Source organism: Oryctolagus cuniculus, chromosome 5, assembly GCF_051225735.1.
Source record: "Oryctolagus cuniculus isolate XC-2025 breed Fujian yellow rabbit chromosome 5, ASM5122573v1, whole genome shotgun sequence".
NCBI lineage: Eukaryota > Metazoa > Chordata > Mammalia > Lagomorpha > Leporidae > Oryctolagus > Oryctolagus cuniculus.
Genome location: NC_142871.1, coordinates 156,214,002 through 156,237,291, shown reverse-complemented (window position 1 = coordinate 156,237,291; position 23,290 = coordinate 156,214,002). Strand labels below are relative to the sequence as shown.

General features: G+C 47.0%; 1 long non-coding RNA gene across 1 annotated transcript in view; it reads right to left on the bottom strand.

Moving 5' to 3' along the window:
• The window catches only part of LOC108177400 (uncharacterized), a 129,958-nt gene extending 108,439 nt beyond the window's left edge, over positions 1-21,519 (bottom strand). The window contains exon 1 of the long non-coding RNA XR_016234807.1: positions 21,281-21,519. This is a non-coding gene — a long non-coding RNA (uncharacterized LOC108177400). The remainder of the gene's footprint in view (positions 1-21,280) is intronic.
• Between the last annotated feature and the right edge of the window lie 1,771 nt (positions 21,520-23,290).

The following is a 23,290-nucleotide window of genomic DNA, read 5'->3' as shown; positions in this document are numbered from 1 at the left end:
CGGCTCAGGCCACTCTGACGTCCTCTCCTTGGAGTCCCCACCCTGCGTGTGTGTTTCCGTCTGGCCATCACCATCCTGCAGTTCCTGGTGAATGTGCTTGTGTTTAGTCCTCTTTCTTAGTATTAAAGGAGGAGCTGGTTTATTTTAAATCATTTTCATATCATCTAGCATGGTGTCTAGCTAGAAAAAGGTAGACTATTTTAAAAGCCTACTTCCTTAATATGCAGGCAACAAAACAAAACAAAAAAAAGCCAGGCGGGGGTCGGGGGGGTGGGGAGACTTCAAAAGTAATAAATGGCAGTATCGGCTATGGAATACTGCATGACAAGCATAATGTAGCCAGTCCTAAAATGGGCAGCACGGAGGGCCCAGCCCAGTCTTCTGCATGGAAATTCAAGAAAGGCTACCAGGCGCAAATGTGCATCTCCTCAGTACCAGCAGCATACGCAGATACCATCAAAGTGTTGAGAGCACTGGCAACAAAACGGGCCGAACAGCTGGGCAGCTGAGCAAGGTGGGGGGTTGAAGGCACAGCTGTCCAACCCAGCAGGCAGCCGCCATCGAACACGTCCTTAGAACCCGGAGAAGCCAGGACACAGAACCCACGCGCGAAGGGGCAGCGGCTTCCCCTGCCTTCTGGAACTGGTCCTCAGCTCTACTTCCTGCATCTCTCCCCACCTCCCGCTTGGGTACCACTGAGGCCTGTGGGGCTCCACATCTATTGCTGCCCGCCCAACTCTTAGCTTTGCAATGAGAGAATTTGCTGGCGCTGGGGCTGGCCTGCCCCGTGGGGTCACATCACCTGGGTGCGGCTCAGCCCCGGCTGATCAGCCTCTTGCAGCTGTCAGGGTCCCGGGTTGTTCCAGGTGCCCACAGACTGGTGCCAGAATCCAGCACCTTGGAAGGAGAAGCAGATGGGAAAACTTCAGCCGACAAGCTGACAGCCAAAGAAGAAAACACGAAACACTTAAAGCCGAGTCCTCTCCATTCCTGCAAAACTACAGGAAAAGCAGGCGTGAGGTGGGAGAGGGGCTTTGCGTCCCTTTGTGCTTTTCCATATCGACACAGTCACACTTTGCTCTGGAGATAAACACCAATAAACACCAGCCTTCCCCGCGCCTGCCCTCTAATTGAAGGGATTGTTACTGTTGGAGAAAGGCTGGGGACTTGATGGATGCAAAGCCAACCAGTTCATAAATGCCTGCTTTGTGCGCGGGCCCGGCGTCCTGGGGACCGCTACTCTGTGGTCAGCACAGCCCCAGGACTCTGTGTCAGCAAATGATATTTACGATCGCCGCCAGCCCGAGGAAGGAGGCCTCACCTGGAGCCCAGCTCTCTGCGGCAGGCCGAGCAGGCAGTGCAGGAAAAGGCCCCCCAATCTTCTGGATCTTTCGCCCACAGCCTGACTTGGTTTGGGGAGAAAGGCTTCGTTTGCAAGTCATAGAGATGGAAACAGGAGCCAGAGAAAACGCTTCTGTCAACCTTCCCCACTCCCAGCTCAGTCACGCATGCTCTGTGCAGCTCCCAGAACACACACTCGCACTCACCCACGCATGTGAGTCTCTCCGACCTGCGGCACTCATGGTCTTCACTCACTTAAAAATCAGCTCTGATTCGAATGTGTCAGATGACCCCTCCAGGTCATCAGGAGACCATAGGATGGAAAAGAGAAGTGGGGGGGGGACTCAACAGGCCACGCCCCTCCCTGACACTCACCCCAGGACATTGGTCCAAGTCCTGCTGATGTGGCACTTCCCAGCCACTTCTGCCTCTGCCGCTGCGGCCTCGTAGCCCCGCAAGCTTAAACTGCCATGGATGCAATCCTGAGAACTCCCTGCAGGGCGCTTTGTCTTTATTTATTTATTTTTAATAAAAAAAAAAGTACACTGTGATAGTAAAGATGGTGGAGTTAAGGATGGGCTGTCTTCTTTGCAGCTTGAACACTGTTATCTGAATGTTCTACATGGACGGTGTGTTAGAAAAAAAAAGGCACGATGTAAAAAGAAAACCTTATGTTAGTTGCACGAAATCCCTCAAAAGTTTGAGGTTTACTTTGGCAGCTTTGTCTGACTTTTTTTTTTTTTTTGGCAGAAGTAGTTTTCTGGCCTTGAAAATTAGCCTGGTCATAAAGCAGGGAGACCATGACATTCCCTGAAATTGGATCCTATACCACTGGTTTGTGTCCGACCTTAGGGAAGAGGCGGGAAGGAAAGGAGAAGTGTATCCTTGGAAACTATGCTTTCTTCTTCTCACTTGGAAAATCCTATTTGTTAGACACATACATGGACTGATCAATAAAAATGCAGCATGCTAGTGCCAGATTTCAGGGAGATGAGGAAACCGAATCTCACAGAAGTTTAATCACTGACTTGCGTCCGGTCATTCATTAGGGTCGTTGAACTGGGGCTGGGACTTGGAAGGAGGGTTCTGAACCCTCACCTGGGCTCTTCGGCCTTCAACACAGTTGTCTCCTGCACCACCAAATGCAAGACCTGGGAGATTCATGACTTCTGCACCTGGGAAGCTTCACACTGACGCTCCTTAAGCTCTCACCCTGGCTTTGGGGGAATCCTTCACAAGCAGGCTGAGTGGGCAAACACCACGCTCCCCACCCTCCTGACCCCTGTCTGCCCTGAAGATAGAAGAACAACTGAAGACGGGAAAGCTGAGCACCAATCATTTGCCTTTGCTTCCTTTTCCATCATCTTCACCCAAGATGGCCAGTCCCTAGTCACCTCCACACTATCCAGGACCCCAAGTGGGAGGGGGGATGGTGGGGTCTCCAAGAAGCTTATGCTGGCTAAGCTTATCTAGGAACTCATCGCTTGGATAGAGTTCCCCAGTTGGAAGTCCACCTCCCAAACCAGAGGGCTGAAGTGAGAGGCAGCCTTCTATCACCGCAGGTGCAGGTGGAAAGGCAACAGTTGAACATGTGGTTAGAACTGGGGTCACCTTCCACCATGCGCAGCAGCGAGCCCCTCCCCCTCCTCCAGGCTTGGTTTTTTGTGCCCTGGTGTTTGCCCAGGGCTGCCCTGCCTGTCGTCATCTAAAACTGAGACCTTGACCATGACTCACCAACATGTGTCACAAACAGAATTTCAGTCCCTGCCATTTATAGATTTGTTTATTTATTCAGCTAAAATTAGTGGTTAAGTGGTTCCTGTGCTCTGGACACTGGCTCAGGCTCTCAGTCTAGAAGGAAACCAGGCACACAGCTCCTGCTCTTTTATAGCTGATGTGCCCACGAGAAAGAAAGGAAGACCCAAATGACAGAGGTCTGTGTTGACTTATCCCCAGAGCAGCAGTGCCGCTTTGCTGTTTAGGACTCACGTTGACAGTTACCTACTTCCAAAGGCTTCCTGGCCAACTGCAGGCAGTCAGTGCCACATCCTCTAGCCCTGAGCAGATGTGGTCTGTTCCTCACCTGCAGCATTTCTCGTATTCTTAAAATTACTTCTATGAACATCTGTTTCATTCTTTGTGTACAAAAGGGAGCGGGTGGAGGGAGGGAGAACAGACACTTATCTCCACTGTATCTAAGACTTTCAAATGAACGAATGAATGAATGAATGCATACATACTCAGGCTCTCTTGTTTTCTACATAGGCTTTCTTCCTTCATATGTATCCACCAGCCCAATCAAGAAGTAAATTTCTTTATGGCTCCTTAATACATCAAGTGTGATTACTTCCACTTTATTCCTCAAAGTTACAGGCTATGAAGGAATGACAGCCTCATCTCAGCCAAAAGCACTGCTTCTTGTCTTTATTTTTGTCTTTTCCAGGAGTGTAATTAAAGTGTGTGTGAGTAGGTATGAGTGTGAGTGTGCATCACTGTTGCACATACTTCGGCACTGTCCTCAGGAACAGGTGTCCCCTCAGTAGGTCTCAGCAGTGAGGGAGGGCAGGGAGAGGTGTGCTGGGGAGATGGGAATCAGTGGTCCTGCCAACACCAACCACATCTGAACGCTCACTCAGCACCAGCCACGGGGGAGACACTGGACCAACACGCCAACATCAAGGTGGCTACAGTGTCTTCACGGTCCGTTGATGTGATTGTTGAGAGTTTTATACAGAAATGGCCCTGGCTACCATCAAAGTAATGCAGGCCTGGATTCAAGCTGGCTTCTACCAAGCACTGTCTCACTTCTGGCCAAGAAAATGGAGCTCTTTGCTGCTACCAGGCCTGGCCTCTTACTGTTTTGGGCTTTCCCTTTCTGCCTGTTCCTTCTAAGGAAAGATATAGGTAACCTCCAAATACAAGGTACCTAGTGTTGGGGTTTTTGTCTGTTCTTTCGAGTAGAACGCATGTTTTTTATATCAGACACAAGGAAATATAAGAAACTGCCACTCCCATCTCTTTCAATGAAGTAAGGAAATAGACACCAACAGTAAGGACAGACGTGTACAGTAAGGTCTAAGGGGAAAAGGTGGGAAATAGTGATGGGAAAACAGAGTGACACAACAGCCCTACAAGCTATGAAGCAGAGCTTATCTTTGGTTTTCTGTGCAGCCCATTGCACAGATAGAAGGAATCCACAGAGAGTCACCAACACTCAGTAACCAGCAGTGTGGCTAAAGGAAGAGTGGACATGCCCTTACTCACCAGTAACTTCTTCCTTGTAGAGCATAAATACAGCCAAACAAAGTAACTTACATCTTTATAATGGTAACTCCCCGAAACGAAACTTACTGAGCAGAAATGCTTAAAATTCTTTCATAATCCTAACCCACTCATTTCTTCAACATTCACTCTTTGAATGCCTACTTTGTACCACACAAACATCATGTAGTGCCTCTCCTAGGACGATGCTTCCCATGTTTATATTATATCTTTATAACATAATATAAAACAATATCAACTCTCACCCATTCATTCAGTGCCAGCCTATTCACCATACAGTCCTTGCTAGTGAACATACCTAGAGTTTCCATGTAGATCACATCATATTTTTATGTTATTTTGTGTTTGGCGGGAGGGGAATATATCAGAAAATATTTCATATTGGGTTAAGTATGTCAGTAAGAAGATACTTCCAGGGCCGGCGCTGTGACACAGTGGGTTAACGCCCTGGTCTGAAGCACCAGCATCCCATATGGGCACCGGTTCTAGTCCCGGCTGATCATCCTCCAATCCAGCTCTCTGCTGTGGCCTGGGAAAGCAGTAGAAGATGGCCCAAGTCCTTGGGCCCCTGCAGCCATGTGGTAGACTGGAAGAAGCTTCTGGCTCCTGGCTTCAGATCGGCGCAGCTCCAGCGGTTGCAGCGATCTGAGGAGTGAACCAGTGGATGGAAGACCTCTCTCTCTGTCTTTACTTCTCCCTGTAACTCTGTCTTTCAAATAAATAAAATATATCTTTAAAAAAAAGGAAGAAGATACTTTCGCTTCTGTTTTAGTCAACAGTCAAGCAGCAATGGTACAAACTAAGGGTTACAAAGACCTTGAAAATGATTTAGCCAACCGCCTCATGGTAAAGACAAGGACGTTAAGTTACTCCCTGAAGGTAATAGCCAGGCTCTCCTGACAGTCAGCTTCAGGCTCCTCCCACTCACCTGCTGGCCTGAGATTCCAGGACCTTGCCTGCATTTGTCATTAGTCTGCTCTGTCTGGCTTGGCCCTGGTGACAAAGACACCTCTGCCATTCTCCTGCTCTGTGCCACTCTCACCCTTGAAGCAAGATGCTTGTCAGGGTCACGTTGTCCATGTGTGTGAGGGCTGAGTCCTCGCAAGGCAGGAAGCATGGACACTGCAAGGACGGGTGGGCTAAGCTGGTTTGCATCACCATTTACTGGGAGGAAACTCCTTCTCTGCCTCGCTCCATTTCTTTCAACCCCTGATGGTGGCAAAAGATGGTTTCTCCAAGGCTTACACTTAGAGAAGTAAAAGTCCTCCCCATACCCACTCTTCTCTGACATATATCTCTGTTCCACATGCAAAGCCTGAATGTAGTTTTGTGCTCAACTTGAGTGCATAGTGTGGTGATGCCCCAGACATAAATGATGCAATTGTGGTGAATTATAAACTCCTGCTACTCCAACTCATTAGCCTAGGATAACATTTCTTTCAGTTCCCCATAGCTCCTGCAAATTAAGAAACCCCCCTCCTAGTCAGTCCATGTGCCCTGGGCTCTGCCAACAGGAATCCTTCAACCAGCCTTTCTGTGTTCTCTTCTTTCCAGTGCCATGAGCCAAGCTGCATACTGGTGTTAATGGCTTGTCTTGAAGACAAGTTACTTCTCTATCAGGTTCCTGTGGCTGCTATAACAAATTACCATAAATACAGGGACCTGAAACAACAGAAATTTACTCTCTCACAACTCTGGAAGCCAGAAGTCTGAAATCAAGCTGTCGGCCAGGTCACAGCCCTTTGGAAGGATCCAGTTTCTGGTGGATTAAAGCATTCTTTTCCTTGTGGCTATGTAACAGGGGTCTTCAAAACTTGCATGGGGGGGCCGGTGCCGCGGCTCACTAGGCTAATCCTCTGCCTTGCAGCGTCGGCACACTGGGTTCTAGTCCTGGTCGGGGTGCCGGATTCTGTCCCGGTTGCCCCTCTTCCAGGCCAGCTCTCTGCTGTGGCCAGGGAGTGCAGCGGAGGATGGCCCGAGTACTTGGGCCCTGCACCCCATGGGAGACCAGGAGAAGCACCTGGCTCCTGCCATCGGATCAGCGTGGTGCGCTGGCTACAGTGCGCTGGCCGCGGCGGCCATTGGAGGGTGAACCAACGGCAAAGGAAGACCTTTCTCTCTGTCTCTCTCTCTCACTGTCCACTCTGCCTGTCAAAAAAAAAAAAAAAAAAAAAAAAACTTGCATGGGGGACCAACATTTCCCGCAACAGTTAAAATGTTGCTTGGAACACCCACATCCCATATTGGAGTGACTAGGCTCAAGTCCTGGCTTTCCTTCCATCTCCAGTTTCCTGCTAATGCACACATTGGAAGGCAGCCAAGGATGGCTGAAGCACTTGCGTCCCTGTCACCACTTGGGAGATGTGGATTGAGTTGAGGCTCCTGGCTGCAACCTGGTCCAATCCCAGCTATTGCAAGCATTTTGGGAATGAACCAGTGGATGAAAGATCTCTATCTGTCTTTCTGTCTCTCTGTCTTTTAAATAAACATGAAAATTAATAAAAATATTTTGAAATTTCACAGAAATATATATTATGAAAAATGACACATGGACTTAAAAATTGTTTACACCAAAATAAACTTACCCTTTAGTGCCATTTTCTTTTTCAAGATTTTACTTATTTATTTGAGAGATAAAAGTTACAGACAGTGAGAGGGCAGGACAGAGAAAGGTTTTCATCTGCTGGTTTACTCCTCCAATAGCCAGAGCTGAATCAATCCGAAGCCAGGAGTCTCTTCTGGGTCTCCCACGTGGGTGCAGGGGCCCAAGGACTTGGGCCATCTTCCACTGCTTTTCCAGGCCATAGCAGAGAGCTGGATCGCAAGTGGAGCAGCCGGGACTAGAATTGGTGCCCATATGGGATGCCAGCACTGCAGGCAGAAGATTTACCTACTGCACCACAGTGCTGGCTGCCAAATGCCATTTTCCATGAACGTTTTGAAGTCCTCTTGTAATTTCCTTCTTTGCCTCTCTCTTCACCTGGCCTTCTCCTCTTGGATTTGGGGCAAACCAAATCCAGGATAATCATCTTCAGGTCCTTAACTTGGATACATCCACCAAGACTCTTTTCCCAAACAAGGCCACATTCACAGATTCACAGATTTGGGGGTTAGGATGTGGAAATATCTGTAAGGGACCACCATTCAAGGCACCACACTTCCTTCTGGTGCTGCTGTTGTGGCACAGGTAACCCACTGTACTTCAGAGTCTGGGAGTGATTTGACCATTGTGCGTTGAGTGTTGCTTATGCACAACACGTTGGCTGTGAGTTTGAGATACAAGATGAACAAGGCATGATTTCTGCCCCTTGGAAGTTTTTAATCAGCTAAGTCAAATGGCTTATTATAATACAACACAATAGGTGACAAAGAAGAAAATAATTGGAAAAATTCCATCACTCAGATATTCAATGGTCCATTTCCCCAATAATTCCCATATTCCAAGCAGTGCTATCTGCTATTTGTTCCTATGTCACTAAGTCTTCTTAGCCAGAAAAACAAATACTGATGGGAGATGGGATGACAGGGAGGACACGGGCGTTGTCTTCCCTGGAGAAGTGTCTCTAGGCCATGGATGTGTCTGTCTGAATATCAAAAATAAAGGGAGACGCTGGCTGAAAACACTGCTCTGGGGTGGGGTGGGGTGGGACACTTCTGAGAAAAGAGCTCAAAGTCGGAACCAGCTCGCATGCACGCGGAAGTGACGTGCACCCACTGACAGCTCGGATGTATGCCAGGAAGCCAGTCCGCTCCTTCACTGTTGAGTTGTTTAAGCATTTTAATACATTCATGCAGGGCCATATCCGAACTCCTGTGTGGACAACTTGCATGTTTAGTACTGCAGGTAGAGGCTGGTGCCGCGGCTCACTTGGCTAATCCTCCGCTTGGGGCTGGTGCCCCGGGTTGTAGTCCCGGTCAGGGCGCCGGATTCTGTCCAAGTTGCTCCTGTTTCAGTCCAGCTCTCTGCTGTGGCATGGGAGTGCAGGATGGCCCAGGTCCTTGGGCCCTCCACCCGCATGAGAGACCAGGAGGAAGCACCTGGCTCCTGGCTTCGGATTGGCGCAGCACACCAGCCGCAAGGCACCAGCCATAGCCGCCACTTAGGGGGTGAACCAATGGAAAAAGGAAGACCTTTCTCTCTGTCTCTCTCTCTCATTGTCTAACTCTGCCTGTAAAAAAAAAAAAAAAGTACTGCAGGTAGCGATGGCCTGGCTCACAGGGAAGCAAGGCAAGGCAAGCTCTTCCCTTCATTGTGAAACCAGGAATCCTAAGACCCTATCCTAAATTTCCTAAGCAGGGAGGGGGATGGAGTTGCATAGGACATTATTCAGGACTGCTAAAGATGCGATTTGAGAAGAAATCAAATGACATGTTGCCAAGCCATCTAGCAGGTTCCTGTCTCACACCATGGATTACTTCCTGCAGTTCAAGTCTTCCATACTTTGAGAGACCAACTTCAGATGATCCTTGAAAGTGGGTCCAGGGCCAGTGTTGAGGCACAGTGGGTTAACGCCCTGGCCAACTTGGGTATGAACCATCGGATGGAAGACCTCTCTCTCTCTCTCTCTTTCTCTGCCTCTCCTCTCTCTGTGTAACTCTTACTTTCAAATAAATCCTTAAAAAAAAAAGAAAGAAAGTGGGTCCAAACAGGATCAAGGAGACAGGCAAGGGGGTAATGCACAAGTTGGTTGGAATACTGGGGTTCAAAAATAAAACTCAGTTTGCTTTACTTGAGTGGCTCCTCCACTCTCTATTTTCTAAAACATACATAGCATCTGCACTAAAGGGATGTGTGATTTTTTTCATAGAAGAGACTCAATGAATAAGACACAGATAAATCATTCTAAACCAGCCCCTTATCTCCCATGCCCTGCTATTATCTTCAAAAGAAGAATTACATCCTGGAAGAGAGTTTCTACAAAAATTGAAAAGGACCTCCTAGCCATCCAAGGAAAGTTCAAATCACATTATAACATTTTCCTAGAAAGCTCTACTTTGGTGACTGCCCAGTATAGAACTTTTGCTGCCTGAGATAAGGAAAATACCATGTTACAAATTCTAATCTTTATTCTACAAAATGACTCCTGTTGAATCCTGAGTGCAAAATTTCAACAATAAGAGCAAAAATCATCACAATTGTCTTACTATCTTCAGTATTACACAGGATAATAACTTCCAGACTCCTGATTTTATAGCTGAAAATCATTATAAAGGGAAGGGGGGAGTCGCCTGGGTCAGCTCCCAGGCTCTCTCAGTCTGTATTTAGCCACAAGAAGGAAATTGGCCCCTTTATTGAGCTCTTAAAGCTCAGGGCGACCCCAGTCAGATACTGGCTTACATTATGCAAGGAAGTCTGCCACAAAAATTGGTCTGAATCATTTCTGTTTCTGCATTCAGTCTATCAGAAAGAGCAACAAACTCCATCCTCAAAAGGCCAGACAGAAATGCAGGAGTGAATTTTGTCTAAAAATCTCATTTAGGAAGATGCGACATGCTAATCATTTATCACAGAACATTGCTCCCAGAACTGATCGATTCACACCATTCTCATCAAAAACATCTGCTGAGAGCCAGCTATGTCCAGGGCAATGTGCTAAGCTTTGGAGATGGGAAATACAGAAAAATAAAAAAATAAATAAAAAAAAAAAAACAAGAGACTTCCAAAAGTTCATGGAAAATTGAATGAAAAGGTTATTTTGGTGTGAACAATTCTGAAATCTATGTATAGTTTTATATACTTTGCATTTTCTATGAACATTCTGAAGACCCTTCATACGTGAGATAATTGTTATTAAATAAGAACATGCAAAGTATCACTAGAGAGCTATCCAGTAAGCCATTTCTTAAAAGTCTAGGACAGAGTGCTGGGCATTGTCATACAGTAGGTTGGGCCACCACTTGGGATACCCACATCCCATATCAGGCAGAGTGCCTGGGATCAAGTCCCACCTCTGCTGCTGATCCAGCTTCCTGCTTATGCACACCCTGGAGGCAGGAGATGTTGTTGCAGGTGCTTGGATTCCTACCGCCCATATGGAAAGCTAGAAGGAGTTCCTGGCTGTTGGCTCCAGCCTGACTCTGCCCTCATTTTTATGGATATTTGGGGAGTGAACCAGCAGATGGAAAATCAACTCTCTCTCTCTCTTCCTCTGTTGCTCTGCTTTCCAAAAAATGTAAATATACTTTTTAAAAGTATATGACAGAAAAAGAAAATATAAGTAAATATTAGAATATAATTGCTCTAATCCATTGACTGCAGGAGCAAAATCCCTTGGCCCAGACATTCTAAACATCTATGAAAAATTCCTTCCCCTTTATTCCTGATTAGAGCAAGCTAACTCTTTGTTTTCCATAACTTGACTTCACCTAGCTCTTCAATGGCTTATTATTTAAATGTAGCAGTCTGTATTTGCAAGAAAAGCCAATATAATCCAAACCTCCTTCTATTTAAAAGTCCTGGAAAGTATAAGCCAAACCTTTACCTCCCTCACAATCTGAGCCAATCACATTCTGTGTCCACAACCAACTCAGATGCCTGCACAGGAGAGTGTTGGTTGGAGGCCATGTGCCCCACTTTTCATGACAGTGAGCCAATGTTCTCCCCTCATACCCGATGGCTGGGCTGCCCACGTAGGCTTTCCCACATGCAGTGGAGTGCTCAGGACCACATGCCAGCCTGCTCCCGAGATTACAAACATCTTTTCACTATGGACTCAAAGCAAAACTTCCTTCATGGGAACCCCTACTCAACGGCACTATCATTCTCTACAGCAGGGTGAAAGAAGCCTCTGAATAAAAAAGAATTCTAAAGGAATTTATTCTGTCAACTGCAATCAAGTTCAAGTAGGAAGACATTTCAAGAACTAAATCAAAGAAAGGTCAAACCGACTATAAGGAAAAGAGGGAGAATGAAGTGAAGTGATTTCTTAACCAAAGCTTCGCAGTCTTTCTCAGCGCCTGGCAAACACAGCAAGCAAAATGTAGGAGGGCACACTGATGTGAACGTGGAGGACGCTCACAACGGGAGGGGACCATCCCTGAGCCTCTGGCCAGCCTATGGGCTCCTACCACCCTAGGCTGTGCCCACTGTGCCCCAGGAGAGGGGTACCAAACCTAAGGTACACCCTTGCACCTCCCATTGGACAGCACTGCCCCACGCAACATGTGGGCATAACAAGACCAAAACACAAGATGGCCTATTGGTCAGTCTCTTTTCACCTTTGTAGTAGGTTGAACAGATACCTCCCAGAGACATGTCCACATCCCAGAACCCATGAATTAACTTTGTGTGCAGAAGAGGGGGAGGGCCTTTGTAGATATAATTAAGAATCCAGACATGAGATGAGCCTGGATTATTCAGGTGTACCCCAAATCAAATGACAAATGTCCTTATAGGAGACACATGAAGGAGAAAAAGTCATGTGAAGATTGGAGTGATGCAGTTGCAAGCCCAGGAAGGCTGAGAACCATCAGAAACTGGAAGAGGCAAGGAAGGATCCTGCCCTAGAGCCCTGGCACACAACAGAACCCTATCCACACCTTATTTCAGACTTCTGGGCCCAGAGGCATGAGAGAAGGAGCTCCTGTTGCTTGAAGTCACCTAGTGCGTGGTGATTTGTTACAGAAGCCATTAGGAAACAAACAGCTAGGCTGGCGCCGCGGCTCACTAGGCTAATCCTCTGCCTTGCGGCGCCGGCACACCGGGTTCTAGTCCCAGTCGGGGCGCCGGATTCTTTCCCGGTTGCCCCTCTTCCAGGCCAGCTCTCTGCTGTGGCCAGGGAGTGCAGTGGAGGATGGCCCAAGTGCTTGGGCCCTGCACCCCGTGGGAGACCAGGAGAAGTACCTGGCTCCTGCCTTCGGATCAGCACAGTGCGCCGGCCGCAGCGGCCATTGGAGGGTGAACCAACGGCAAAGGAAGACCTTTCTCTCTGTCTCTCTCTCTCACTGTCCACTCTGCCTGTCAAAAAAAAAAAAAAAAAAAAAGGAAACAAACAGCTCTTACTTCGTCTTCTAGGACAAATTACACTCTTATGATCTAGAACGTCAGCTCATACTATTATCAACCTTCCTCATAGGTTTCTTTTTATTTTCTTATTGGCCATTCCTCTGATTAATTCATTGTTCAACAAACACACTTAAACCCTACTAGTTTGATGGAGTAAGGAAAAGACAACTGATCCGGAAAACATTGCTAAACCTGTGTGTAATATTTTCACTACAATTCATTATATACAAGCATCCCTTTGATTTGAATATGATTTGGTCCATGAACTCAAGCGTTGTTAAATCTCAAAGTTGGGCAGGTGTGTGGTCCAGTGTGTTGGGCTGCCGCTTGCAATACACACATCCCAAACTGGAGTTCCAGTTTGAATCTCAGCTGCTCTGCTTCTGCTCCAGGTCCCTGTTAATGTACCTGGATAACAGTGCAGGTGCTTGGGTCTCTGGCACCTATGTGGGAGACCCAGATGGAGTTCTGGGCTCCTGGCCTAGGCCTGGCCCAGCCCTGGTTATTGAAGTTATTTTGGAAGTGAACCAACAGAAGGAAGATCTCTCTGTCTCTCTCTCTCTCTCCCTTCTGCCCCCTCCCCCTTCCCTTTCTATTTTCCCTTTCCCTATCCCTCTCCTTGTCCCTTTCTTCCTCTTCCTTTCAAATCAATAAATCTTTAAAAAAATAAATCCCAAAGTAAAGAGTTTATAAAACTAGAGGACTAAGAGTTGAAATATAATCCAATTATAGTGTCTAGGAGGTGGGCCTACTGGAATATCCTTAGGTAACTGGGGGCATGCCATTGGAAGGTAATTCTTGCAAGAGAGTTGACCCTAAAAGCCTGATTTGGGTCCAGCTACTCTCTGATTCCTGGTTTGCCGTGTGATCCTCTCTCTACATACTCTGACATTGTCATCTATCATCCTCACAGAGGCCAAATCAACAAGGCCACGAAATTTAAATCTTGGATTTACTGCAAAGCTATGAGCCAAATAAACTTCTCTTTTTCAAATTAGTTGCCTTGTGTATTTCATTATAGTAGTGAACAGCTGTCTAACACACATACGATGTAGAGTCGTCTTTCCTCAGCAGTTTAATCTCCCTTTTCTGAAAATCACACCTGACACTCGCAGGATTCAGCCCTAAGACAACCTGGAATCACATGGCCCCTGCCCAAGCCCCACTAGATTGGTTATAATTGAATGCATCAGGGATGGACCCTGGCCTGAGCTGAACCAATCACTTTCTCTCTCCCGAGGACTTGAAATTGGAATGAAGTCAGCCTGATCAATTGGCTGTTGAGTGCCAGAGGCCAGGTAAACCTGACAGCTGCACAGAGGGCTCCCCAGCTGCTTTGCATTTGGGGAATCAGCCTCGAGAGAGAAGAGTGGAACACAGGCCAGAGGAAAAGAGAGATCAGAGGCAGAGTCCATGCTGGGTTCCACGGGGCTCCTCATGTCCTTATCATAGCCTTTCAAGGAGCCCAACAGCTTTTGGATTCTGTGAGCATCACTTTGTTGCTGAAGCCAGATCGAGTTGGTTTTTAAGAAACCTAAGACTTAAATGAGGGGCTGGCGTTGTGGCATAGAGGGTAAAGCTGCCACCTGCAATGCTTGCATCGGGCATTGGTTTGAGTCCCGGCTGCTCCACTTTTTTTTTAATTAATTAATTAATTTGAAAGGCAGAGTTACAGAGAGGCAGAGGTAGAGAGAAAGAGAGAGATCTTCCATCTGATGGTTCACTCCACAATGGCCTCAACGACCACATCTGCAATGATCCAAAGCCAGGAGCCAGGAGCTTCTTCCAGGTCTCCCACCTGGGTCCAGGGGCCCAAGGACTTGGGCCATCTTCTACTGCTTTCCCAGGCCACAGCAGAGAGCTAGACTGGAAGTGGAGCAGCCCGGACTCAAACTGGTGCCCATATGGAATGCCAGCACCTCAGGCAGCAGCTTCACCCGCTACGCCACAGTGCCAGCCGCTGATCCACTTCTGATCCAGCTCTGTGCTAATGTGCCTTACCAAGCAGCAGGAGATCACCCAAGTCCTTGGGCCTCTGCCACTCATGTGGGAGATCTGAAAGAAGTTCCTGGCTCCTGACTTCAGACCAGCCCATCTCCAGCCATTGTGGCCATTTGGGGAATCTCTCTCGCTTGCTCGCTCTCTCGCTCTCTTGCTCTCTCTCCACCACCCCCCCATAACTCTGCCTTTCAAATAAATATTTAAAAATAAATAAATTTTAAAAAGACTTAAATGGGGGTTGGCGCTGTGGCACAGTGGGTTAACACCCTGGCCTGAAGCGTCAGCATCCCATATGGGCACCAGTTCAAGACCTGGCAGCCTCAGTTCCGATCCAGCTCTCTGCTATGGCCTGGAAAGCAGTAGAAGATGGCCCAAGTCCTTGGGCCCCTGCACCCATGTGGGAGACCTGGAAGGAGGTCTTGGCTCCTGGCTTCAGATCTGCACACCTCCGGCCATTGTGGCCAATTGGGGAGTGAACCATCAGATGGAAGACCTCTCTCTCTCTCTGCCTCTCCTCTCTCTGCGTAACTCTTTCAAAAAATAAATAAATCTTTTAAAAAAGACTTAAATGTGTACCAACCAGTACAAGTAATGAATAGATTTCTATTTCCCAATGGATATAAAGATAGGTATCTCCATCCATCTATCACTGTATATCCACCTCCATATATCTATAGATATCTATGTATCTACATATCTGTATATCTATATCTATATACCTATAGGTGGCTATATATATCTATATATAAAACACATATGACACTCCTTAACCATGCACAAAGTACTTTTGACTTTAAAAAAATTGAAAGACTCCTTAAGCCTGGCATCCTTGCTTTAAGGAAAATATTAATTTCATTCCACCCATTACCCATTAAGTTAGAAATTAATAAGTGTTTATTGCATGCATACTAAAGAGGATTCTGAAGTATTTTCAAAAAGTCCTTTCTTCCCCTTGAAGTATTTATAATCTAATTAAGGAGATAAAATATACATCATGCACCAATGCCCTGGGTCTCACCTTGTCACAATTAATAGTGTTTTCAACTTTCATAACTAAAAATTTCTCTTTATTTAATCCATTCACACATTTCATGCTGACATCTCTCAACCAATTTTTGGATGCCAAATTCAAATCCTTACAAACCAGCTGAAAAATGAGCATTTTGAGCGACTGCATGGCGGTGCTGCCAGCCAACAGTTGAGTTTTGGCGGCGTTGCCATTTTTATCTGCACAGCAATGGTTCAGCAATTATTTGAACATTTTTATTGCATTTTGCCTCTGTGGTTTTATAAAAATAAGTGGAGAAATGGAAAAATGAGAGCGCTTAAATGTGATTCTCATGAAGTTAATACAATCAAGACAAAGCTGGAACTCAGGGAACCCAATGTGGTTAAACACTTACTGGGTTGAAACCTGTGATGAGAAATAACAAACCTAAGGAACTGTTATAAAATGCTGTAAATTTATCTCCAAGGATTGGCTCTAAAGGCAGAGGTACGACTAGAGAGTGGATCATTTTTTATAGGCTCGTGGGAATGGAATCCTTTCCCCTTCTACTGTTCAGCTTCCACACATCCCTGTGAGAAGTCCTGGCTTTGAGAAGCCATAAACTGCCAAAAGACCCAGGATGGACAGTGATAAGACCTTGAGCCAGGCCGCTATTGCTATCAGTTTGCAAAGCTCCATGGGAAGAGAAAGACAGCATTTGTTTTAGGCTACCTCTTTGCACCCTTGTTTCTGCTTACTTTTTACTTATTAATCCTTCCTGTGTTAGTCCACAATCTGAGGCTTGGCCTAGCCCAGTGGTTCTCAACCAGGGACACCTTTGCCCTCTAGGGCATTTGGAGACATTTTTGATTGTCAGACTTGGGGATGGGGTCATTAGTAGGAGCAAGTGGGAAGAGGCCGGGGACATTGCCAAACATTGCACACGAGATAGTCCCTGCCGCAATGTCTTCTGGCCCCAAATGTTTTAACAGTGCTGTCCAAGTTGAGAAAACCCCAGCTTCTAAACTCTGCCTTAATCTGGAATTATTTTTTTTCTGTTTTAAAACCCTCTGAATCCAGTCAACGAATCTCAGCCCAAATTATGGATTTTCCTTCCTCAATCATGTGGGTTAACAGACTGCACATGTAGATGAAGGAACTGAATTATGGTCTTCATTCACTGAGAACTTAGTATGAGCTACACACACACTGCCCTCATGTCCTTTGCCTACATTACCACATTTAATCTTCATAACAGCTCTATGAGGTTGGTCTACTCTGAGGAGCACCAGACCAGGGACAGCTAAGTCATGTGTTCAAAAATTGCAAAGGTCTTCAGTGAGGGAGCCAGAGTTGGAATCTGAGACATCGTATGATCCAAGAGCCAGAGAGGAAGAGGAAAGAAAAGCCAGAGAGGGGGAGGACTTCCCATCACAACACGTAAAGGAGAGAAGAGAAGGCGCCTAGGCAGAGGCACCCACAGGGCAGGTGCAGTGGGCCGGGTACCAGGCCGACCCCCACGGGGCAGGTGCAGTGGGCCGGGTACCAGGCCGACACCCACGGGGCAGGTGCAGTGGGCCGGGTACCAGGCCGACACCCACGGGGCGGGTGCAGTGGGCCGGGTACCAGGCCGACACCCACGGGGCGGGTGCAGTGGGCCGGGTACCAGGCCGACACCCACGGGGCGGGTGCAGTGGGCCGGGTACCAGGCCGACACCCACGGGGCCGGTGCAGTGGGCCGGGTACCAAGCTGACACCTGATTGCCCGGGAACCCTGGTGCAGAAATGGCAGCTCTGAGGGCTAGGACCAGACATTTGGTCCCCAGCACAGTGCCACTTGCTGTTTAAAGCCCTCACGCCATGGCTGTGTCATGGTGTGTAGGAGACATTTTCCCCGTTCAGATTCATTACGTTCTGTTAACCCAGAACTTGTTTTATGCAAAAGCTGCAGAACCGTGAAGAAGGGCAGAAAGCATCTGATCTGTTTAAATCTGCCTGTGCAATATGCTGACCAGCGAGGTTTGTTTATTAAAATCTTTATGTGGGGTGAAGCTCAATGGAGCTTATGTCAGCGGGTTTATGGAGAGGCCCTGTTTTTAAGATGAGCCACTGTTTGTCTTCTTTACTGAGCTGACAGAAGGCATTCTGCAGAGCCAATTGTGCCAAAAACATCTGTATGATAGAAATCAACAATGAAGATCAGCCGCTCCCAATGAAGCAACTGCTCTGAGCGGCTCTCATCTCAGTAGACGAATCTGCTGTTTTTATCTACGGAAGACACTAGAAGAAGCATAAATGAGTCTAAAAACAGCAGAAACGGCCGCCTCTTTTCTGCTAAGCTATTTCTGCACGCTCGGGGGACCCAGGGTGGGGTTCTGTCTTGTGTTAAATACACACATGCATGTATATTTAGAAAATATCTTACCTCAGATCAGAGTACACTGCTGAATTTTCTCCCTACACTGTTGAATAAGACATGATCAGTGCTAAGGAGTTTGCCTCTGATAAAGACCCGGGTCCTTCACACACCTTCCTATTTAAAAATACTGGAGTGTCACAGACGGAGCCGGGTGGTAACTAACCATTATCTACACCTGCACCAGCCTGCTGGGAACAAGAATGATACTTTGCTAATGGCCAGGGAGTGCTTGCTTACCACTACTTTACATTCACTGCCCCATGTAATCCTCACGTCTCTAGGAGTTAGATTTTGCCATGATTTGCTTTTGTGTTGTTTCAATTTCTCATTGAAGTTGACACATATCTAGAAAAATGTGCACGTTGTAGGTGTGGAATTCAGTGAATGGCACACGCCCAGCATGCCCAGGTAACCACCAGCAGAACAGGGAGCAGAAGCTCTCCAGCCTGCTCCTGGCTCCACGCAGTCCCCTCCCTCGGGTGTAACCACTTTTCCTCTCGGGATATATGATATATGCAAATGTATATATTAGTAGGCTTTGAAGTTCATATAATGTCAATTTTTCAATATGTACCTCTTTATACCTGGTTTCTTTCAGTTGATATTGTGTGTGTGAGATTCAACCACATTACTGTGTGTAGCTAGATCGCCCATTGTGTATGGTAGCTGCAGACTGACCTCATAGTGGCACAATGTTCCATGTTATCGATATGTAATTGATTTTTCCATAATATTGTTCATAAAGTCTGTGCCTATTTTGATGTTAAGGACTACGGTATAAACTTAAGGTTTAAGGTAAAGAATACTGAGGCTGAAAGTGTTCAAAATCACTTCCCCAAGTTTACAAAGCTAGCAAATGGCAGCTCTGGGATTGTACTTGGGTTGGCCTGACTCCAATCATGGAACCCTCGGGCTCCATGCTGCACTGCCTTTCAGAAAAGCTTGGCTTGCAGGGACTCATTGTGATGAGTCTTGTATAAAAATTAGGGAGGCTCGTGGGGAGAGGATATTTGAGTAACAATGTGATATGAGTCCAGACCCATCCACCTGTACGGAGCACGTGGCTTTTAGGCATGACTATTTGCCATCTAATGTTTTCTCCCCTTCTGATTACTTTGCCTGACTGTGCCAACAGTCCTCACTGGGATCTCAAGCATTGTGGGGCTTAACTGAGTAGTGGTAACATACCATTGCAACCTGAGACCGGGAAAGAATGCTGAGTATAAGGCATGTTCTTTGAGTAATGGCCACAGGAAAGGTGAGGATTTCCATGAATACAAGAGCAAGTGTGGGACCACACATGCATGTGTACATGCCATGTGCACACACTCTGTAACCCATGTGTTGGCTGCCCCCTTGCCCTCTTTAATATTTATCCTACATAGAGTTTATTATGCTGTTGCCAGATGAATCGGCAAACCACATCACTACTAAGGTAGCTGTATCCTAATCAGCATTCATTTGTTTAGGAGAAAAGGAGAGAGAAAGAAAGAACAAACAGTCACGTTCCATGTAACAATGTCTTGGTCAACAATGGACCACATGTGCCCTGGTGGTCCCCTCAGATCAGATCACCAAGTGACAACATGGTCGTCTCAGTCTCTGTAAGTGCACTCTGATGGTCAGATAAGAGGAGTCTGCTAGTGTTATATTTCTTACAACATATTTCTCTTCTTAAGTGATGGAGGACTACAAAGAATCACTGACACATACAGGAAATGGGAATGTTTGATCTCTTCCTATTAGTTTAGCTTTTCCAAATGTGGAAATCTGCAGAGCCTCCAGTCAGTCCAGTGAAAAGAGAGCAAGTCTGGCCAGCGCCACGGCTCACTAGGCTAATCCTCCACCTTGCGGCGCCGGCACCCTCGGTTCTAATCCCGGTTGGGGAGCCGGATTCTGTCCCAGTTGCTCCTCTTCCAGGCCAGCTCTCTGCTGTGGCCCAAGTGCTTGGGCCCTGCACCCGCGTGGGAGATCAGGAGGAAGCACCTGGCTCCTGGCTTTGGATCGGCGCGCGCCGGCCGCACGTGCACCTGCCGTAGTGGCCACTTGGGGCGTGAACCAACAGAAAAAGGAAGACCTTTCTCTCTGTCTCTCTCTCTCTCACTGTCTTACTCTGCCTGTAAAAAAAAAAGTAGAAAAGAGAGTATGTCTTGGTTCAAGCTTTGCACCTTTCCAACTGTCACAATCAGAAGTGACCATGGCTGAGCTGGGATGATGAGCCCAGAAGAACCTACAGAAACCTCAAGGCAGACCTTCCAGCCCAGCTGTCACTACTGCAGACAAGCACAGAATCAGCCATCACATGGGGTTACATGGTTATCTGGCCAGTTTACAGCTGATCATGAAGCAAATGCACATTTATCATGGGCCAATGAACGCTGCTTGTTAAGATGCCAAGAATCTCTGACCAGCTGAGGGCCTAAGCCAGTTGTTTAATTTATGTAAACACCACTGGGGTTTCCTCCGAGAGAAACCCACCTGTGCTCTGGAATCCTTGCCTCCTCTTTTCCCCCTCCCCGGAAGGAAGAGGCTGGCATGGGCTCACTAGGGCTGCTGTGAAGGGGTCCTGCGGATGGGGCAGCCAAAGCATCACTTATCATCTCTTCACATTCACACCGTGTTCTCCGCTGTGGAGACCTCTCTGTCCAAAATGCCCTTCTTAGAAGGACACAGCTTACTTCTTATTCTTATTATTTGCTTCTGTAAAGAACCTGTCTCTGAATAAGAGTACTTTCTGAGGTGCCGGGGATTAGGACCCTCAACATATGAATTGTAGGGAGACAGGACTCAACCCATAGCACCACTTATGCCCACAGAAATGCCATACACACAGAGTTTAAGCCTCCCCAGAATCTACGTATGTACCGGCCATTGCTCTGTGGTCTCCCAGTATCTCATCACCGTGGGGAATGACGGGATGGCCGTCAGGGTCTCCAGAGGTCAGAGGAGTCAGAGACGCCCACCCGACTTCCAGCACAGCCTGCGGCAGCCCCCTTCCCACGGCTGCCGACCTCCCCTCTCGGCCTCTCCCATCACATCCTGCAGGCTCCTCCCTCCCTCCTCTGCTGGAGAGATGTTGACTCCTCTCTCCTCTTCCTCTTCCCTGTTGGCCATCTTTTCAGATCTCACTCAGTTCCCGACTGGTGTGACAGACGCCTCTCACGCATGACATCTTGTTCCGGTGTGTTTTATGTGATTTGGTGATGGGAGTGGGAGGAGCATTTTCTCCTTCCCATTCACTCACCGAAGCTGGCACTGACGTCAGGTTCAACGTCTTGGTTTCCTGGGGTCACGGATTCCTCCCTCCAGGAATTCGACATTAGATGCGACTACCAAGCAAGCAGAGGTGGAAGAGTTTGACGGCACAGAGCCAACACGGTTCCTCTTTTCTGGTAATTGTGAGAATTCAGGTGATTTCACCTGTGGTTAAATAACAGCAGAAGGAGCCGCTACTTTCTCTTCCTGCAGGGAAACATCAGTTTTTTTTTTTTTTTTAATCCTGTTATGTTCGAAGTCCTACTTTCCATGGAGTTTATCTTTTAAACTGACTCTTAGTTTCAAGACCCTGCTTCACACACCTTGGAATTCCATAAAAATCCCACCAGCACAACGTGAAAGCAAAATCAAGTTGCTGGACGTCACCCACATGGGTAGAAAGGAAGCGAAAGCCTCTAGAGATTCACCAAAGTATTTAAAAATATAACATTTGACCTCATTTCTTTTAACCTGCAAAACTTGTGGGTTTCTTTGGAGAACTCTCAAGCTGTGAATGGATATGCGGAGAGATGCTTTGATTAAGTAACTTCAAACCCATTTACAAAACTTGACTTAGTCTGCTCAGGGGAAATAACAGCCCACCAACAACTCAGGTGCGTACCGTTTTTCAAGATGGAAATCTACTTTCAGTACTATTTGCTAACAGATTTAATCACTCTCTAATCAGCTGATGGAGCACAATGGGAAACAGAAAGAACAAACGTACAAGTAGCTAGCACCATGACTGAGCCATGGCTCACAGGACACCTCAGATGGGGCAATCACCATCTGTATTAAAAAGGCAAAGGCAAAGGTGAAATAGAAGAACAACCTCCTAACCTAATTAAACTCAGTTTGCTATGCAGTCTGATTTTTCATACCAAAATGCAAATCTGCCTTGTTCCAGTTAATGGATATGATACCAAAAAAAAAAATACCTTCTGATACAGACTTTTGTATTTATTATGCATAGTTAAGATGACACTTGGGACACCCCCATCCTGTATAGGAGGGCCTAGGTTCAAGTCCAAGCTCCACTTCCAGTTCCCGCTCCTTGTTAATGCATACTCTAGGAGGCAGCAATTGATGGCTCAAGTAGTTGAATCATCTTTGTCATTCATTTAGGAGGCTTGTATTAAGTTCTGGGATTCTGACTTCAGCCTGACCCAACCTCAGATATTGCAGGCATTTGGCGAGTAAAACAGCTGATGGAAAATCAGTCTTTCTCCCTCTCTTTCTCTCTCTTCTTCCAAATAAAATGGGGAAAAAAACCTCCAATTTTTAAAAGCATTTTTAAAAGCTCATGGAAAATCTCACATGGCTTTCAAAAACTTTTTACACCAAAATAAACTTACTTTAGATTCCATTTTCTACCATCTTTTAAAAGTATCCTTCTAAAGGAACATGCAGGCAAATCACCTAACCTAGTCTTCTAGGGTACAAAAGGTTTGTAAGGAAGCACCATTTAGGCTGAAGTCTCAGGTTAGCCAGAGAGGCTGCAATAATCTAGGAGAGATAAGGTAGCCTGAGCTAAGAGCATGGGTGGGAAAGATGGAGAAAAGCAAGTTGGCCAGCACCGTGGCTCAATAGGCTAATCCTCCACCTGCGGCGCTGGCACACCAGGTTCTAGTCCCGGTCAGGGCGCCGGATTCTGTCCCGGTTGCCCCTCTTCCAGGCCAGCTCAGGCCAGCTCTCTGCTGTGGCCCGGGAGTGCAGTGGAGGATGGCCCAAGTGCTTGAGCCCTGCACCCCATGGGAGACCAGGAGAAGCACCTGGCTCCTGGTTTCAGATCAGCATGGTGCGCCGGCTGCAGCACGCCAGCCGCGGCAGCCATTGGAGGGTGAACCAATGGAAAAAAGGAAGACCTTTCTCTCTGTCTCTCTCTCTCACTGTCCACTCTGCCTGTCCAAAAAAAAAAAAAGAGAGAGAGAGAAAAGCGAGTCAGATTTTATAAGGAAGGATCAATGGGACTGGGGAAGGGCTGGCTCCCTTGTCTCCT